This window comes from Lolium perenne, chromosome 2 (genome assembly GCF_019359855.2).
Source record: "Lolium perenne isolate Kyuss_39 chromosome 2, Kyuss_2.0, whole genome shotgun sequence".
In the NCBI taxonomy this organism is placed as follows: Eukaryota; Viridiplantae; Streptophyta; class Magnoliopsida; order Poales; family Poaceae; genus Lolium; species Lolium perenne.
In genome coordinates, this window is record NC_067245.2 from 99,213,078 (window position 1) to 99,232,565 (window position 19,488).

A 19,488-nucleotide genomic window follows, 5' to 3' on the forward strand; every position below is an offset into this window, starting at 1 on the left:
TCTGGAACGCTATATCTCCTTGGTGAGTCCCTAGGGCAGGTCCTGATGGAGAGTACTGATGCTTCATGATTTCCTGGACCACGCGAAGCGCGACACGCTCCAAAGTGTTCACCAGGCTCTCAGAATGGCGGTGTAGCGAATGAGCTACCATGTGATTAACCTCCTGACGTAGAGACCTGGTGCGTTCTTCTGAAGGAGTAGACAGGTCCACTCCATCGAGAGTGCCTTCAGCTGAGAACCCTTTCCACCTGATGCCGTGTGAGTGGGTCCTCTAGAAAGAGCCGATGAGGTCGGCTTCGAAGAGAGCTTTGATCTCGTCATACTTCTTCTTCGTACGTGACTGGATCTTCGGCCATCTCTGATGCGGATGTTGATGCAGTTGATGTAGAAGAAGGTCCCACTGGGCGTGCCAGAATGTGTTGACCACCAAAACCCACCGACGAGTAGCGACGGGCAACACGAAGATCCGGGAGGCTCCCAGGACTGCTGGTGGGCCCTGGTCCCTCGGGCGACGGCCCGCAATGCTCCGGCACGCACGTCCGATGCTGGTGCAAGGGCGTGCTACCTGACCTATACCTGGTTAGGAAGGTGATGGATTGCTTCGACTAGTTTCCTGCATGGCATACACGTAAACATTAAATACGAGCCTCGATCGGCTCTCAGGTTGTCCTGTGAATCGGCTCAAGGAGCCGATCCACCCATGATTCGCATGAGATCTACGATAACATGGTGGTCCTGCTTGATCAATATTAGGTTAAAACGATCTACGATGATCTAGGGTTTTCACCACATAACCGGAACGTCCTACACGTAATTGAGCCTGGCAGACACGAAAGATGATAATAAACCAGCCCTAGACATGGCCTAAAAACCAACGTGGAGCTGATTCCCGGAACATCTTCTCTAGGACTAGCAAACTATACCTTACATGCTACTGGATCCTTCAACCCGTTGGCAAGGCCTAACTATGTAGATATCAAACTAATCCTTGAAGAACAAGGAGCAATCGTAACGGATCGAATCTACTAAACAATGACTAAGCAAGGTGCCACCCTTGCACCTAAGATCGGTACAAGGGTGGCTAGATATCCAGGGGTAGCATGACTAATCAAATACATCAAGAAAGTACCGATGCTAACCCTAACATATCCATGATAACGGTGTTGCTCGCCATCAAAAAGGCTTCAGTACGAGCAACACATGAACAACGAATAAACAAGATTCTGCCTAGATCGCAAGATGCGATCTAGGCAGCATAGCGCTTACCCGGAAGAAACCCTCGAAACAAGGGGTGGCGATGCGCCTAGATTGGTTTGTTGTGAACGTGATCGTCCTCTTTCTCAATAAACCTAGATACATATTTATAGTCCGTAGACTTTCTAACTTGGGAATAAATCTAACCGTGTACGAGCTAAACTCTATCTCTTAATCCTAACCGACACGTATCCTACTATACTTACAGATACACGGGCAATTTGGCCCAAACTCTTTATACAAGGCCGATTCATGAATAATTTCGATGCATATTCGCTAAGCCCATCTCAATCACGGCCCACCTCTGATTTGGTTAAAATCTGGTGATAACACAACCTTGCTAGCCTAAGCCTTGTATTGAGAGGGATTACTTCTCGTGCATCCAAATCCTTGAGCCAAAAACTATGCCATTTGTGTCCACCATACCTACCTACTACATGGTATTTCTCTGCCATTCCAAGTAAATTGCTTGAGTGCTACCTTTAAAATTCTATTCTTTGTCTTTGCAATATATAGCTCATGGGAAAAATAGCTTAAAAACTATTGTGGTATTGAATATGTACTTATGTATCTTATTTCCTAATAAGTTGCTTGTTGAGCGATAACCATGTTCCTGGGGACGCCATCAACTATCTTTGTTGAATATCATGTGAGTTGCTATGCATGTTCGTCTTGTCTGAAGTAAGGGTGATTTATCATGAGTTGAATGGTTTGAGTATGCATATTGTTAGAGAAGAACATTGGGCCGCTAACTAAAGCCATGATCCATGGTGGAAGTTTCAGTTTTGGACAACAATCCTCAATCTCTTATGAGAATATTATCTGTTGTTGAATGCTTATGCACTAAAGAGGAGTCCATTATCTGTTGTCTATGTTGTCCCGGTATGGATGTCTAAGTTGAGAATAATCAAAAGCGAGAAATCCAATGCGAGCTTTCTCCTTAGACCTTTGTACAGGAGGCATAGAGGTACCCCTTTGTGACACTTGGTTAAAACATATGTTATGCAATGATAATCCATGTAAATCCAAGCTAATTAGGACAAGGTGCGGGCACTATTGGTAATCTATGCATGAGGCTTGCAACTTGTAGGATATCTTATACATAACACATATGCTTTATTACTACCTTTGACAAAATTGTTTCTTGTTTTCAAAATAAAAGATCTAGCACAAATATAGCAATCCATGATTCCCTTTTCGAAGGGCCATTCTTCTACTTTTATGTTGAGTCAGTTTACCTATTCCTTCCATCTTAGAAGCAAACACTTGTGTTAACTTTGCATTGATTCTTACATACTTGCATATTTGCATTCATCATATTACTTTGTATTGACACCTATCCATGAGATATACATGTTACAAGTTGAAAGCAACCGCTGAAACTTAAATCTTCCTTTGTGTTGCTTCAATGCCTTTACTTTGAATTTATTGCTTTATGAGTTAACTCTTATGCAAGACTTATTGATGCTTGTCTTGAAAGTACTATTCATGAAAAGTCTTTGCTATATGATTCAGTTGTTTACTCATTGTCTTTACCATTGCTTCGAATCGCTGCATTCATTACATATGCTTACAATAGTATTGATCAATATTATGATAGCATGTCACTTCAGAAATTATCTTTGTTATCGTTTACCTACTCGAGGACGAGTAGGAACTAAGCTTGGGGATGCTTGATACGTCTCAAACGTATCTATAATTTCTTATGTTCCATGCTACTTTATTGATGATACTCACATGTTTTATACATACTTTATGTCATATTTATGCATTTTCCGGCACTAACCTATTGACAAGATGCCGAAGAGCCAGTTGTTGTTTTCTGCTGTTTTTGGTTTCAGAAATCCTACAAAGGAAATACTCTCGGAATTGGACGAAATCAACGCCCAGGGTCTTATTTTTCCATGAAGCTTCTAGAAGACCAAAAGGGAAACGAAGTGGGGCGACGAGGCGCCGACACAACAGGGCGGCGCGGCCCAGGTCTTGGCCGCGCGGCCCTGGTGTGTGGGGCCCTCGTGATGCCCCCTGACCAACCCTTCCGCCTACTTAAAGCCTTCGTCGCGAATACCCCAGTACCGAGAGCCACGATACGGAAAACCTTCCAGAGACGGCGCCGCCGCCAATCCCATCTCGGAGGATTCAGGAGATCGCCTTCGGCACCCTGCCGGAGAGGGGAATCATCTCCCGGAGGACTCTTCATCGCCATGATCGCCTCCGGAGTGATGTGTGAATAGTTCACCCCATGGACTATGGGTCCATAGCAGTAGCTAGATGGTTGTCTTCTCCTCATGTGCTATCATTGTTAGATCTTGTGAGCTGCCTATCATGATCAAGATCATCTATTTGTAATGCTACATGTTGCGTTTGTTAGGATCCGATGAATATGGAATACTATGTTATGTTGATTATCAATCTATCATATATGTGTTGTTTATGATCTTGCATGCTCTCCGTTGCTAGTAGAGGCTCTGGCCAAGTTGATACTTGTAACTCCAAGAGGGAGTATTCATGCTCGATAGTGGGTTCATGCCTCCATTTAATCTGGGACATTGACAGAAAGTTCTAAGGTTGTGGATGTGCTGTTGCCACTAGGAATAAAACATCAATGCTTCGTCTAAGGATATTTGTGTTGATTACATTACGCACCATACTTAATGCAATTGCCTGTTGTTTGCAACTTAATACTGGAAGGGGTGCGGATGCTAACCCGAAGGTGGACTTTTTAGGCATAGATGCATGCTGGATAGCGGTCTATGTACTTTGTCGTAATGCCCAATTGAATTTCACACTACTCATCATAATATGTATGTGCATTGTTATGCCCTCTTTATTTGTCAATTGCCCAACTGTAATTTGTTCACCCAACATGCTATTTCTTATTGGAGAGACACCACTAGTGAACTGTGGAGCCCGGTCCATTCTTTTACATCGAATACAATCTACTGCAATACTTGTTCTACTGTTCTTCGCAAACATCATCATCCACACTATACATCTAATCCTTTGTTACAGCAAGCCGGTGAGATTGACAACCTCACTGTTAAGTTGGGGCAAAGTATTTTGGTTGTGTTGTGCAGGTTCCACGTTGGCGCCGGAATCCCTGGTGTTGCGCCGCACTACACTCCGCCACCATCAACCTTCAACGTGCTTCTTGACTCCTACTGGTTCGATAAACCTTGGTTTCTTACTGAGGGAAAACTCGCTGTTGTACGCATCACACCTTCCTCTTGGGGTTCCCAACGGACGAGTGCTTTACCGTCACAAGCACACATCCACAACCTTAGAACTTTCTGTCACTGTCCCAGATTCAATGGAGGCATGAACCCACTATCGAGCATAAATACTCCCTCTTGGAGTTACAAGTATCAACTTGGCCAGAGTCTCTACTAGCAACGGAGAGCATGCAAGAACATAAACAACACATATATGATAGATTGATAATCAACTTGACATAGTATTCCATATTCATCGGATCCCAACAAACACAACATGTAGCATTACAAATAGATGATCTTGATCATGATAGGCAGCTCACAAGATCTAAACATGATAGCACATGAGGAGAAGACAACCATCTAGCTACTGCTATGGACCCATAGTCCAAGGATGAACTACTCACACATCAGTCCGGAGGCGATCATGGTGATGAAGAGTCCTCCGGGAGATGATTCCCCTCTCCGGCAGGGTGCCGGAGGCGATCTCCTGAATCCCCCGAGATGGGATTGGCGGTGGCTGCGTCTCTGGAAGTATTTCCGTATCGTGGCTCTCGGTAATAGGGTTTTCGCGACGGAGGGAATAAATAGGCGGAAGGGCAGCATCGGTGGAGGCACGAGGGCCCCACACCATAGGGCGGCGTGGCCCCCACCCAGGCCGCGCGGCCCTATGGTCTGGGCGCCTCGTCGCCCCACCTCGTATCCTCTTCGGTCTTCTGGAAGCTCCGTGGAAAAATAAGACCCTGGGCGTTGATTTCATCCAATTCCTAGAATATTTCCTTTGTAGGATTTCTGAAACCAAAAATAGCAGAAAACAACAACTGGCTCTTCGGCATCTCGTCAATAGGTTAGTGCCGGAAAATGCATAATAATGACATAAAGTGTGTATAAAACATGTGAGTATCATCATAAAAGTATCATGGAACATAAGAAATTATAGATACGTTTGAGACGTATCAAGTATCCCCAAGCTTAGTTCCTACTCGCCCTCGAGTAGGTAAACGATAACAAAGATAATTTCTGAAGTGACATGCTATCATAATCTTGATCAATGCTATTGTAAAGCATGTGAGATGAATGCAGTGATTCGAAGCAATGGTAAAGACAATGATTAAACAACTGAATCATATAGCAAAGACTTTTCATGAATAGTACTTTCAAGACAAGCATCAATAAGTCTTGCATAAGAGTTAACTCATAAAGCAATAGATTCTTAGTAGAAAGTTTTGAAGCAACACAAAGGAAGATATAAGTTTCAGCAGTTGCTTTCAACTTCAACATGTATATCTCATGGATAATTGTCAACACAAAGTAATATGATGAATGCAAATAAGCAAGTATGTAAGAATCAATGCACACAGTTGACACAAGTGTTTGCTTCAAGATAGAAAGAAGTAGGTAAACTGACTCAACATAAAAGTAAAAGAAAGGCCCTTCGCAGAGGAAGCATGGATTACTATTTTTGTGCTAGAGCTTTTCATTTTGAAAACATAGAAACAATTTTGTCAACGGTAGTAATAATTCATATGTGTTATGCATAAGACATCCTATAAGTTGCAAGCATCATGCATAGAATACCAATAGTGCTCGCACCTTGTCCTAATTAGCTTGGATTTACATGGATTATCATTGCATAACATATGTTTCAACCAAGTGTCACAAAGGGGTACCTCTATGCCGCCTGTACAAAGGTCTAAGGAGAAAGTTCGCATTGGATTTCTCACTTTTGATTATTCTCAACTTAGACATCCATACCGGGACAACATAGAAAACAGATAATGGACTCCTCTTTAATGCATAAGCATTCAATAACAGATAATATTCTCATAAGAGATTGAGGATTATTGTCCAAACTGAAACTTCCACCATGATTCATGGCTTTAGTTAGCGGCCCAATGTTCTTCTCTAACAATATGCATACTCAAACCATTTGATCATGATAAGTCACCCTTACTTCAGACAAGACGAACATGCATAACAACTCACATGATATTCAACAAGGTGTAATAGTTGATGGCGTCCCCAGAAACATGGTTACCGCTCAACAAGCAACCTATAAGAAATAAGATACATAAGCTACATATTCAATACCACAATAGTTTTTAAGCTATTTTCCCATGAGCTATATATTGCAAAGACAAAGAATGGAATTTTAAAGGTAGCACTCAAGTAATTTACTTTGGAATGGCAGAGAAATACCATGTAGTAGGTAGGTATGGTGGACACAAATAGCATAGTTTTTTGGCTCAAGGATTTGGATGCACGAGAAGAATTCCCTCTCAATACAAGGCTTTGGGTAGCAAGGTTGTTTGAAGCAAACACAAGTATGAACCGGTACAACAAAACTTACATAAGAACATATTGCAAGCATTATAAGACTCTACACTGTCTTCCTTGTTGTTCAAACACCTCACCAGAAAATATCTAGACTTTAGAGAGACCAATCATGCAAACCAAATTTTAACCAGCTCTATGGTAGTTCTTCATTAATAGGTGCAAAGTACATGATGCAAGAGCTTAAACATGATCTATTTGAGCACAACAATTGCCAAGTATCAAATTATTCAATACATTATACCAATTACCACATGAAGCATTTTCTGTTTCCAACCATATAACAATGAACGAAGCAGTTTCAACCTTCGCCATGAACATTAAAAGTAAAGCTAAGAACACATGTGTTCATATGCAACAACAGAGCGTGTCTCTCTCCCAAAAAAAGAATGCTAGGATCTGATTTTATTCAAACACAAACAAAAATAAAAACATACAAACGCTCCAAGTAAAGCACATAAGATGTGACGGAATAAAAATATAGTTTCACTAGAGGTGACCTGATAAGTTGTCGATGAAGCAGGGATGCCTTGGGCATCCCCAAGCTTAGATGCTTGAGTCTTCTTAAAATATGCAGGGATGAACCACGGGGGCATCCCCAAGCTTAGACTTTTCACTCTTCTTGATCATATTGTATCATCCTCCTCTCTTGACCCTTGAAAACTTCCTCCACACCAAACTCAAAACAAACTCATTAGAGGGTTAGTGCATAATCAAAAATTCACATATTCAGAGGTGACATAATCATTCTTAACACTTCTGGACATTTCACAAAGCTACTGAAAGTTAATGGAACAAAGAAATCCATCAAACATAGCAAAACACGCAATGCGAAATAAAAGGCAGAATCTGTCAAAACAGAACAGTTCGTAAAGATGATTTTTTCTGGGGCACTTAACTTGCTCAGATGAAAAAGCTCAGATTGAATGAAAGTTGCGTACATATCTGAGGATCACGCACGTAAATTGGCAGATTTTGCTGAATTACCTACAGACGGGGCTGCTCAATTTCGTGACACTAAGAAATCTGTTTCTGCGCAGTAATCCAAATCTAGTATCAACCCTACTATCAAAGACTTTACTTGGCACAACAATGTAATAAAATAAAGATAAGGAGAGGTTGCTACAATAGTAACAACTTCCAAGACTCAAATATAAAACAAAAGTGCAGAAGTAAAATAATGGGTTGTCTCCCATAAGCGCTTTTCTTTAACGCCTTTCAGCTAGGCGCAGAAAGTGTGAATCAAGCATTATCGAGAGATGAGGCATCAACATAGGGGTTTGGAGTTTTCTCAACTATGCATTGTATCTTGTTTATGTAAGGAACTCCTCTTTCATTACTCTTAGGCTTACTATTCTCATCAAACAAATTTTCAGGAACAAGCCAAGCATAGTTATTTTCTAGAGCTTCATGCATTCCTAGGAGCTTACTAGGTATTGGTACTTTAATCTCCCCCATCATTTACATTATTAGTGTACTTTATTCTATCCATGTCCATCTTTTCAAGTGTTTTTGCAAAATCGGTGAACAAACCAAGCCTCTTATGCTTAATAAAAACTTTTCTAGCTTCTTTAGCTATATCAGCAAATTCTCTAAGAAGGACATCTAAAACAAAATTTCTCTTTTCTCCCATTTCCATATCAGAGAGTGTAAGAAACATATGTTGAATTATAAGATTGAGATTAACAAATCTAGTTTCCAACATGTGTACTAAACAAGCAGTAGCAATTTCATAAGTAGGAGCAAGTTCTACCAAGTGTCTATCTTCAAAATCTTCATCCATACTAACATGAGTGAAAAATGCTTCTATATTATCCCTTCCAATGATAGACCCTTGTCCTACCGGTATATCTTTCAGAGTAAACTTAGGAGGAAACATGATGAAATAAAATAAAGTAAATGCAAGTAACTATTTTTTTTGTGTTTTTAATATAGAGAACGCAAACAAGATAGTAAATAAAGTAATGCAAGTAACTATTTTTTTTGTATTTTTGATATAGAAGGCAAACAAAGCAGTAAATAAAATAAAGTAAAGCAAGACAAAAACAAAGTAAAGAGATTGGCAGTAGGAGACTCCCCTTGCAGTGTGTCTTGATCTCCCCGGCAACGGCGCCAGAAAAAGAGCTGCTGGCGTGCAGTTGACGTGGGAGTTAGAAATCTCTGTGGTGTAATTTTCCTTCACGCCCCCGTCAACGGCGCCAGAAAAAGAGCTTGATACGCGTGAAGCACATGTCCGTTGGGAACCCCAAGAGGAAGGTGTGATACGTACAGCAGCAAGTTTTCCCTCAGTAAGAAACCAAGGTTATCGAACCAGTAGTAGTCAAGGACCACGTGAAGGTTGTTGGCGGAGGAGTGTAGTGCGGCGCAACACCAGAGATTCCGGCGCCAACGTGGAACCTGCACAACACAATCAAGATACTTTGCCCCAACGTAACAGTGAGGTTGTCAATCTCACCGGCTTGCTGTAAACAAAGGATTAAATATATAGTGTGGAAGACGATGTTTGTTTGCGAAGAACTGTAAAGAAAAATATTTGCAGTAGATTGTATTCAGATGTAAAAGAATGGACCGGGGTCCACAGTTCACTAGTGGTGTCTCTCCAATAAGAAATATCATGTTGGGTGAACAAATTACAGTTGGGCAATTGACAAATAGAGAGGGCATAACAATGCTTATACATATCATGATGACTACTATGAGATTTAATCAGGGCATTACGACAAAGTACATAGACCGCTATCCAGCATGCATCTATGCCTAAAAAGTCCACCTTCGGGTTAGCATCCGCACCCCTTCCAGTATTAAGTTGCAAACAACAGACAATTGCATTAATTATGGTGCGTAATGTAATCAACACAAATATCCTTAGACAAAGCATCGATGTTTTATCCCTAGTGGCAACAGCACATCCACAACCTTAGAACTTTCTGTCACTGTCCCAGATTCAATGGAGGCATGAACCCACTATCGAGCATGAATACTCCCTCTTGGAGTTACAAGTATCAACTTGGCCAGAGCCTCTACTAGCAACGGAGAGCATGCAAGAACATAAACAACACATATATGATAGATTGATAATCAACTTGACATAGTATTCCATATTCATCGGATCCCAACAAACACAACATGTAGCATTACAAATAGATGATCTTGATCATGATAGGCAACTCACAAGATCTAAACATGATAGCACATGAGGAGAAGACAACCATCTAGCTACTGCTATGGACCCATAGTCCAAGGATGAACTACTCACACATCAGTCCGGAGGCGATCATGGTGATGAAGAGTCCTCCGGGAGATGATTCCCCTCTCCCGCAGGGTGCCGGAGGCGATCTCCTGAATCCCCCGAGATGGGATTGGCGGCGGCTGCGTCTCTAGAAGTATTTCCGTATCGTGGCTCTCGGTAATAGGGTTTTCGCGACAGAGGGAATAAATAGGCGGAAGGGCAGCGTCGGTGGAGGCACGAGGGCCCCATACCATAGGGCGGCGCAGGCCCCACCCAGGTCGCGCGGCCCTGTGGTCTGGGCGCCTCGTCGCCCCACCTCGTATCCTCTTTGGTCTTCTGGAAGCTCCGTGGAAAAATAAGACCCTGGGCGTTGATTTCGTCCAATTCCGAGAATATTTCCTTTGTAGGATTTCTGAAACCAAAAACAGCAGAAAATAGCAACTGGCTCTTCGGCATCTCGTCAATAGGTTAGTGCCGGAAAATGCATAATAATGACATAAAGTGTGTATAAAACATGTGAGTATCATCATAAAAGTAGCATGGAACATAAGAAATTATAGATACTTTTGAGACGTATAAATTGACAACCTCACTGTTACGTTGGAGCAAAGTATTTTGATTGTGTTGTGCAGGTTCCACGTTGGTGCCGGAATCCCTGGTGTTGCGCCGCACTACACTCCTCCGCCATCAACCTTCACGTGGCCTTCATCTCCTACTGGTTCGATAAACCTTGGTTTCTTACTGAGGGAAACTTGCTGCTGTACGCATCACACGTTCCACTTGGGGTTCCCAACGGGCGTGTGCTTTACGTGTCAACAGTAAACCGATCCAAACTGGACTCGGAGACCTAGCCTCTTGTATAAAGGCTAGGACGAGCCAACGGGAGATCATGGAATCTTGGTTTTAAACCCTAGCTTGTTCTAGTTTACGGTGCCGGGAAGAGCTTCAGAACCCTCTCGGGATGGGTTCTGCAATGGCGGCCGCGATGGAACTTTTCATGGATAGAGGCTCGGGTATTCAGGGTTTTTTCGAGATCGTGAATAAATAGGCGGAGGGGCGATGTCGGTGGTGGACAGGGTGGCCCACACCACCTGTAGGCGCGGGCCAGGGTCAGGTCGCGCCTAGGGCTGGCGTGGCCGCCCTGCCCCCCCCGTCGACTCCCCTCTGGACTCTATCTTCGTTACGAAAAATATTAAATTTGGCTTTTGTTTCGTCCAATTTCGAGAATATTTTCTGTACAACTTTTCTGAAATACAAAACATCAGAAAACATGAAACTGGCGCTGTGGTCTCTTGTTAATAGGTTAGTGTCAGAAAATGTATAAAAGTGCAACGAAGTACGAGCAAAATATATATGAGTTGGTGTAAAACAAGCATGGATCATCAAAAATTATAGATACGTTTGAGACGTATAAAGCATCCCCAAGCTTAACTCCTGCTCGTCCTCAAGTGGGTAAGTGATAACAAAATAATTTTTGAGGTGACATGAAGCCAACACAATCTTGATCAAGTATTATAAAGCATTGTGAGCTGGGATCAAAGTACTCTAAACATAGGCATGATAGATATAATTCAATAGAACTTAGCATTATAACATGAAGAGTAACTCAAACAAAGAATCACGAATAATAGTGCATTGAAAGAAACTGTTTGTTTATGAGCATAGATAAAACATAGCAAAGTGGTACTCAACATGTCCTTTATGAAATAGCAAAATATAAATGCTAGGACACCTTTAAAGTTAGGAGGGTGACTAGATACAAGTAATCTAAGAACAAGCAATAGTCATAATCATGAATCAATCAATAATAATTTTGGTATGCACATTGCACTAAGAATGACAACTATGCTCTCTTAATTGGTGCATAAGGCAGAAGATGGAGACTCAACATAAAAGTAAAAGAAACACTCTTTGCAGAGTTAGCAAGATTCACAAGTTTTATAAACCTTCCAAAAAAGTATGGTACTCAATAGTTTTGAGCTCTCATTGCCCCTATCATAAGCATCTTGAATGGTTAAATTTAATGTGAATCAAATATGAGCTATATGCTTGACAAATCACAAGTTGAAAATTTCATGCCCCTTGAATACGAGTACCTAAACCTCATGCTACTCAACTTAGGTCCCAAATAAGTTATTGTCATTGTAAGTATATATGTATCATCGAGAACCACCAACGGGGTACCTCTTGCCCGATGATATGGAAGTACTCTTGTAGGAGCAATCCCATGCCAAAATGACAAGACAAACAAATAATGAGCATCTCAGTAATCTTTTTATTTACTATGGGTATAACTTTTTTATTGAAAATGCTTCATAGAATGCTCACTATGGTTCACTGTAAATTTCCACCATAAATGATGCATGGATTAGATTAGTGGCCCAGGCGTTTCTCTAACTCATATACAAACTCCATGGACTTACAAGTTTCCATTTTATTTCGCACCGCTAGGCATCCACAAACAAAAGAACATGACATCAACTAAATATGAATAAGTGCAATGTTGAAAGCGTTCTCCATGAAAGCATGGTTATGCTAACTCCCAACTTGCAATTTGCAAACATATAAACTTCATAAGATAGTCACAATGATCAATTTTATTAAGCGTAAGAAAGTAAATGTGCCATTAAATTCGTGAGAGCTTTACTGACTAATATTCTCATGCCAAAATTTAATTTGGAAGATAAATAAAAACATGATGAATATACTTGGAATAGTAATAATGCTAGTAGGTAGATATGGTGGACACAATTGGCAAACTTTGGTTATCGGTGGTTGGATGCACGAGTAGAGTTCATACTCCGTACAAGCGGAGACTAGCAAAAGACTGTGAGCGACCAACTAACAGAGCAATAATGGCCATAATCATGCATAGCGATAAAATATTATCAATCAAAACATAAAGTGATATTAGAAGTCAATAACTAAATGATCATAGAGGCTTTAGTTGACTGATTATAGTCATAACATGCTATAAGCATGCGCCAAATCAACCCAATAAAACGTTAAAGGAGAATACCACAATATTATACTTTTATGATGGAAACAACACATGATTCTTTCAATGACACATTATGCACTCTCAGGTATTTGAAACAAGTCATGCTAAAACAATAAATACTAAGCATATCAAGAATAACATCCAACATAACAGTCTAGATAAGCTTCCTTTTGCATCAGTATAGACATGAAACATTTTACTCGTATCCAACACCAATCAAATTATTTGAAATAAATCTCAGAGATGAAAATCAATATAGACCAGAGGGATAATCATATATACATAAATAATACTAATGAGCTCTGAACAAAATTCAAGTGAAAGAACAAGAGCTAAACGAGTACTAGAAAACTAGAACACTCACAGAACAATAACAGCGAAAACTAGAGCATTCTATGCAATTAAAACAGAGCGGGTCATTCTTCAAAACAAATGTGTCGGGATCCAACATATTCTAAAGCAAACAAAAAAAAAACAAAAAAAAACAAAAATAAAGACGCTCCAAAAACAACACATAGTGTATGAAGCAATAAAAATATAACGCATAGAGAGATGACCTATTGCTTTGTTGATGAAAAGGGGATGCCTTGGGCATTCCAAAGATTTCATGCTTGTACCTCTTGAATATGTCTTGGGGTGCAGGGGCATCCCAAGCTTGATCTTTTGTCCATTCTTCATCTCATCACATCATTCTTCTTTCTCTACACTTGAAAACTTCCTTCATACAAAAATTTCGCATAATTCTTCATTAACAACATTAGTACAATAAAAATAAACAAATCCAATTGTGTTCAGTACTAACATATATCAAACACCTATTAAATAATAAGATATTGTAGCAACCTTTCAAAAATCTTTTTGATCAAAAGAACTCAAAAAAAGAGATTTAACAGGCAAATGCAAATAGTGCAGAAATCTGTCAAACTAGAACAACAGGTAATGATTGATTTTTTTAATCTTCTCTTGCTTATCTTGAAAAGTGGTCAACTAAAAAAGTGATATAATAACCTGGAGCATATGCATAAAAAATGGCAGCTCAAAATTCCACTATGACTATTTATACGAATTTTTATGGTGACAACACAGAATCTGTTTTCAGGACAACAACTTCCCCAAATCTTACTTTCTTCCTATTAAATGCTATTCCTGACACAAAACGAATAAAAATGATAATAAGAGGTTATTACAGAGGTAATAACTTCCAAAACTCAACAAAAAGAAAAATTACAGTAAATAAACATGGGTTATCTCCCAAGAGTGCTTTTCTTTAACGCTTTTCAGCTAGGCGCAGAAAAAGAGCTAGCATCAAATATTATCAAGTGAAGAAGCATCAAAATTAATGGAAGAAGTATTTTCAACAAGGATTTGTATTTTGTCAATATAAGTTTTATAAGACCCTTTCTCAGGACTTTTAGGTTCACTACTTTCATCAAATGGATTTTCAGAAATAATCCAATAAAAATTCGTTTCTCAAGCTTCATGCATTGCTAATAGTTTGAAAGGTATTGGTAACTTATTTTCTCTACTATTTTTGGTTTTGTCTATTTTTTTCAAGTGTACCAAACATATCTACACATGAGCCTAGCATCTTAAATCGATCAAAAACTTTCCTAGCTTCTATAACAACATCTTTAAATTCTCTAAGCAAAGTTTGTAGGATAAAATCTTTATTTTCATCATCCTCAACTTCATAGAGTTTAAAAAACATTTGCTGCATTATAGGATTAAGACTAACAAATCTAACCTACAACATTTGAACTAAATAAGCTCAACACTTTCATACTTAGGAGCAAGTTCTACTAGGGATTTATCCTCAATATCTTTATGCCAACTTACATGATTGAAGAATTTTTCAATGTTATCTTTCCGAACTATAGAACCGCTACCTACAGATAGGTCCTTTAGATCGTACTTAGAGTACAACATAATAAACTAGAAACAAAATAACAACTCTGTGAGAAACTATTTTTTATGTTTTTGATATAAAGACGACTATAAAAAAGGAACTATTTTTGTGTGTTTTTATATAATAAAGCAAACAAAACAAAATAAATAAAATTAAGAAAAACTATAAAAAAGTAAAGAGATTGGAGATGAGAGACTTCCCTTGCATAAATCCTCTTTCTCCACGCCAACATCGCCAGAAAAGAGATTGATGGCGTGTGCTTGTCGTACGTACACTTCACACTGTTGGGGAACCCCAAGAGGAAGGTATGATGAGCACATCAACAAGTTTTCCCTCAGTAAAAAAATAAGGTTTAATCGACCAGTAGGAGAAAGGCGTGACTTCTGAAGGTGTTGCTAGCTGACTAGTGGCAGGGCACACTACCGGCGTCATCAACAACGTGGAACCTGCACACAACACAACCAAAATACTTTACCCCAACTTACAATGAGGTTGTCAATCTCACCGATTTTGTTGAACACAAAGAATTAAATGTATCGAGTGGAAGAAGATGTTTGCATTAATAAAAGAGAATATAGCTTACAGTGGATTGAAGTGGTTGAATTTATAAGTGTAAAGGAAAGGACCAGGGTCCATGGTTCACTAGAGGTGTCTCTCCATGAAGATAAATAACATGTTGGGTGAACAAATTACAGCTGGGTGATGGTGTGTGCTCGTCGTACGCAAACACGCTATTGGTGAACCCCAAGAGGAATGTGTGATGAGCACAACAGCAAATTTTCCCTCGGTACGAAACCAAGGTTTAATCGACAAGTAGGAGAAAGACGTGACTTCTGAAGATGTTGATGGCTGACTAGTGGCAGAGCGCACTACCAACGTCAGCAACAACGTGGAACCTGCACACAACACAACCGAGGTACTTTGCCCCAACTTACAATGAGGTTTGCAGTCTCACCGGTTTGCTGAACACAAATGATTAAACGTATCGAATGGAAGGAGATGTTTGCAGAAAGTAAACAGAACAGGATTGTAGTTGAATTTATCAGTAAAGGAAACAGGACCGAGGTCCACAGTTCACTAGAGGTGTCTCTTCATAAAGAAATAGCATGTTGGGTGAACAAATTACAGATGGGCAATTGACAGAATATCGACCATACATGACAAGATGATTACTATGAGATTTGGTATTGGGCATTACAACATAATACATAGACCGTAATACAACTGCGTCTATGACTAATAATCCACCTTCAGGTTAGCGTCCGCATCCCTTCCAGTATAAAGTTGCAAGCAACAGACTATCGCATTAAGCAATGTGTCTAAAGTAAATGGTAGAATTACCCCCGGATAAAATATTGTTATTTTCTCCCTAGTAGAAACAAAACATTTACAATCTTAGAAGTTATAAAGTCACTCTCCCAGAAAACTAGAGGCATGAACCTACTATCGAGCATAAATACCCCCTCTTAGAGTCACAAGTATCCACCTGCCAAAGTTTCTACTAGCAACGGAGAGCATGCAAGATCACAAATAACATATGACATGAATATATAATCAATCTCAACATAGTATTCAATATTTATCGGATCCCATCAAACCAAACATATAGGATTACATAAAGATGATCTTGATCATGCAGGGCAGCTCACAAGATCGATACATGAAGCACAAAGTGGAGAAGATAACCATCTAGCAACTGGTATGGACCCATAATCCAGGGGTGAACTACTCACGCATCACTTCGGAGGCGGGCATGGCGATGTAGATGCCTCCGGCAATGATTTCCCCTCTGGCAGGGTGTCGGGAAGAGCTTCAGAACCCCCGAGATGGGTTCTGCGATGGCGGCCGCGCGGAACTTCTCGCGGATGGAGGCTCGGGTATCCAGGGTTTTTCGAGAAGATATATAAATAGGCGAAGAATTTTGGTCGGTGTGGCGCCTCGTGGGCCCAGACCTACCCTAGGCGCGGGCCAGGTCTAGGCCGCGTCGAAGGGTGGTCTGGCCGACCTGCTGCGCCTCTTCGACCCCCCTCTGGACTTCGTCTTTGTTTCGGTAAAATATTGACTTCGGCTTTTGTTTCATCCAATTCCGAGAATATTTCCTCTACAACTTTTCTGGAATACAAAAACAACAAAAAACAGGGAACTGGCACTGTGGCATCTCGTTAATAGGTTATTACCGGAAATCACGTAATAGTGCAACGAAGTGTAAACAAAACATATATGAATTGGTGTAAACCAAGCATGGAGCGTCAAAAATTATAGATACGTTTGAGACCTATCACTTGGCAATTGACAGAATACCGACTATACATGACATGATGATTACTATGAGATTCGTTTGGGCATTACAACATAATACATAAACCGTAATCCAACTGCGTCTATGACTAATAATCCACCTTCCGGTTATCGTCCGAACCCCTTCCAGTATTAAGGTGCAATAAGCAACCGATTATCACATTAAGCAATGTGTGTAAAGTAAACAATAGAATTACCTTTGGATAAAACATTGTTGTTTTCTCCCTAGTAGCAACAATACACCTACAATCTTAGAAGTTATTGTCATTCTCCCAAAAAACTAGAGACATGAACCTACTATCGAGCATAAATACCCCCTCTTGGAGTCACAATCATCTACTTGGCCAACGTATCTACTAGCAACGGAGAGCATGCAACATCAGAAATAACATATGACAAGAATATAAAATCGATCTCAACATAGTATTCAATATTCATCGGATCCCAACAAACACAACATGTAGTATAACATAAGGATGATCTTGATCATGTAGGGTAGCTCACAAGATCTAAACATGAGACAGAAAATAAGGAACTGGCACTGTGGCATCTTGTTAATAGGTTAGTACCGGAAAATATATAAAAGTGCAACGAAGTATGAACAAAACATCGGATGAAGCTCGGTAATCACATGGGTACGTGAGCACGCCCCCACGAAATGACACGTGTCTAACGGCGTTAGTCCTTGCCGTGAGGTGCTGAGGTGGAAAGGAGGAGCCAGGCACGATTCGATCAATATTTAATCTGGGAATAAAAATCCCCACCGTGGAGCTCGACCCGGCGACCAACATCCCCCAGGTCGCCTGCAGCAACGCCGGGGCCGAGCTCGTCATTGCCGACGCCGCCGTGCCCCTCGCCGCTGCCGACTTCACGCGCGTCGACCGGTCGCTGAGCCTCATCCAGACCCCCTCCATCTCGCTGACCGTCGCCACCAACCACCTCCTCGCCGACGGCGGGGGCATTCATCCTCATGCTCAATAGCCTCGCGGAGATGGTCGCAGCCATCGAGCGACGCCTGTACAGTGTCGATGCGGCTGACCTCGTGGAGCTCTACGGCGCCGCCTCCATCCCGTCGCGCACCCCTGAGCCGCCCGGTCCCCGTCGCCGGCGCCCTCCCCTCCCCCCGTGCCCCCACGCCCACGCATGGCGAGCTGCAGCGCGAGGTCGCCATGGCGGCCCGCGAGCGGGGACGCATCCAGGCCCGGGTCAATCGGTCCCGCGCCGGCGCCAAGCGCGCGCTCAAGGGGCTCCGCTTCATCAGCCGCATCAAGGAATTATCGGAATCTCCTCCGACCTCCGCTCCGCACCGACCATGCACAATTTGGGGAAGGCTGCGTTCGGTGCAGTGGGCCAGCGGTGCGGATGCCTCGGTGAAACGGGGGCGGGCCGGCGAGGTGGAGGTGGGGCGGCGGATGCGGCGACGGTCGGCAAGGGAGGGGAGGCCGGAGCAGAGGCCGGCGAGGTAGGGGCCCCCGCGTCCGCATGATCCCGGCCCCAAATCCAATCTTCGACTCCCGCGGACGACGCGGTGGTGGAGGACGGGCATCGACATGCGGCGGACGACGCGCGGTGGTGGAGGACGGCCAACCTCTGCGCCGCCCCGGTTCCCCGCACTCCGGTGGTCGCTGACCACCGTCGACCTCGACCGCTGTAGAGCGCTCGCTAGAGCAGCCGAGCTCGAGCGCGCCGCTACATAGGAGGGGAGGAAGCCAGCACCTGCTGGGCGACGACAGCGAGGAAGGACGCGCCGGCGGCGAGGACGACGGTGAGGGGGAGCGTCGCGCGCAGGGACACCCGATTCCACTTTAGCTCTCGTTGTTGAGGTAGGAGCAGGGTGGGAACGAGAAGATTGGGATTGGGACGGCTGTTTGATCTCCGTTAGCATCTACTCCGGGAGGGTGAATCTAAAAGCAAATCCAACGGTATCTAGGGGGTGCTCACGTACCCCCCGAACACCAAATCCACTCTCAACAAAACATATATGAATTGGTGTAAAACAAGCATGGAGCATCAAAAATTATAGATACGTTTGAGACGTATCATATACCGAATTCGAGTCTGGGGACTTGAGTTTGAAGTAGGCTTTCGAAGTTTTTGTCCAAGAGCAATTAACTAGTTCCCGATCCGTCAGAAGCACTAGAATCGTTTGCCAAAATCCTCATGATATGTGAAAAATAATAGCAATCGAATATTCGGGTTTATTTTTAAGAAGGTCATGATCTAGAGATTCTACTCGAGTCTACGACTCAAGTAG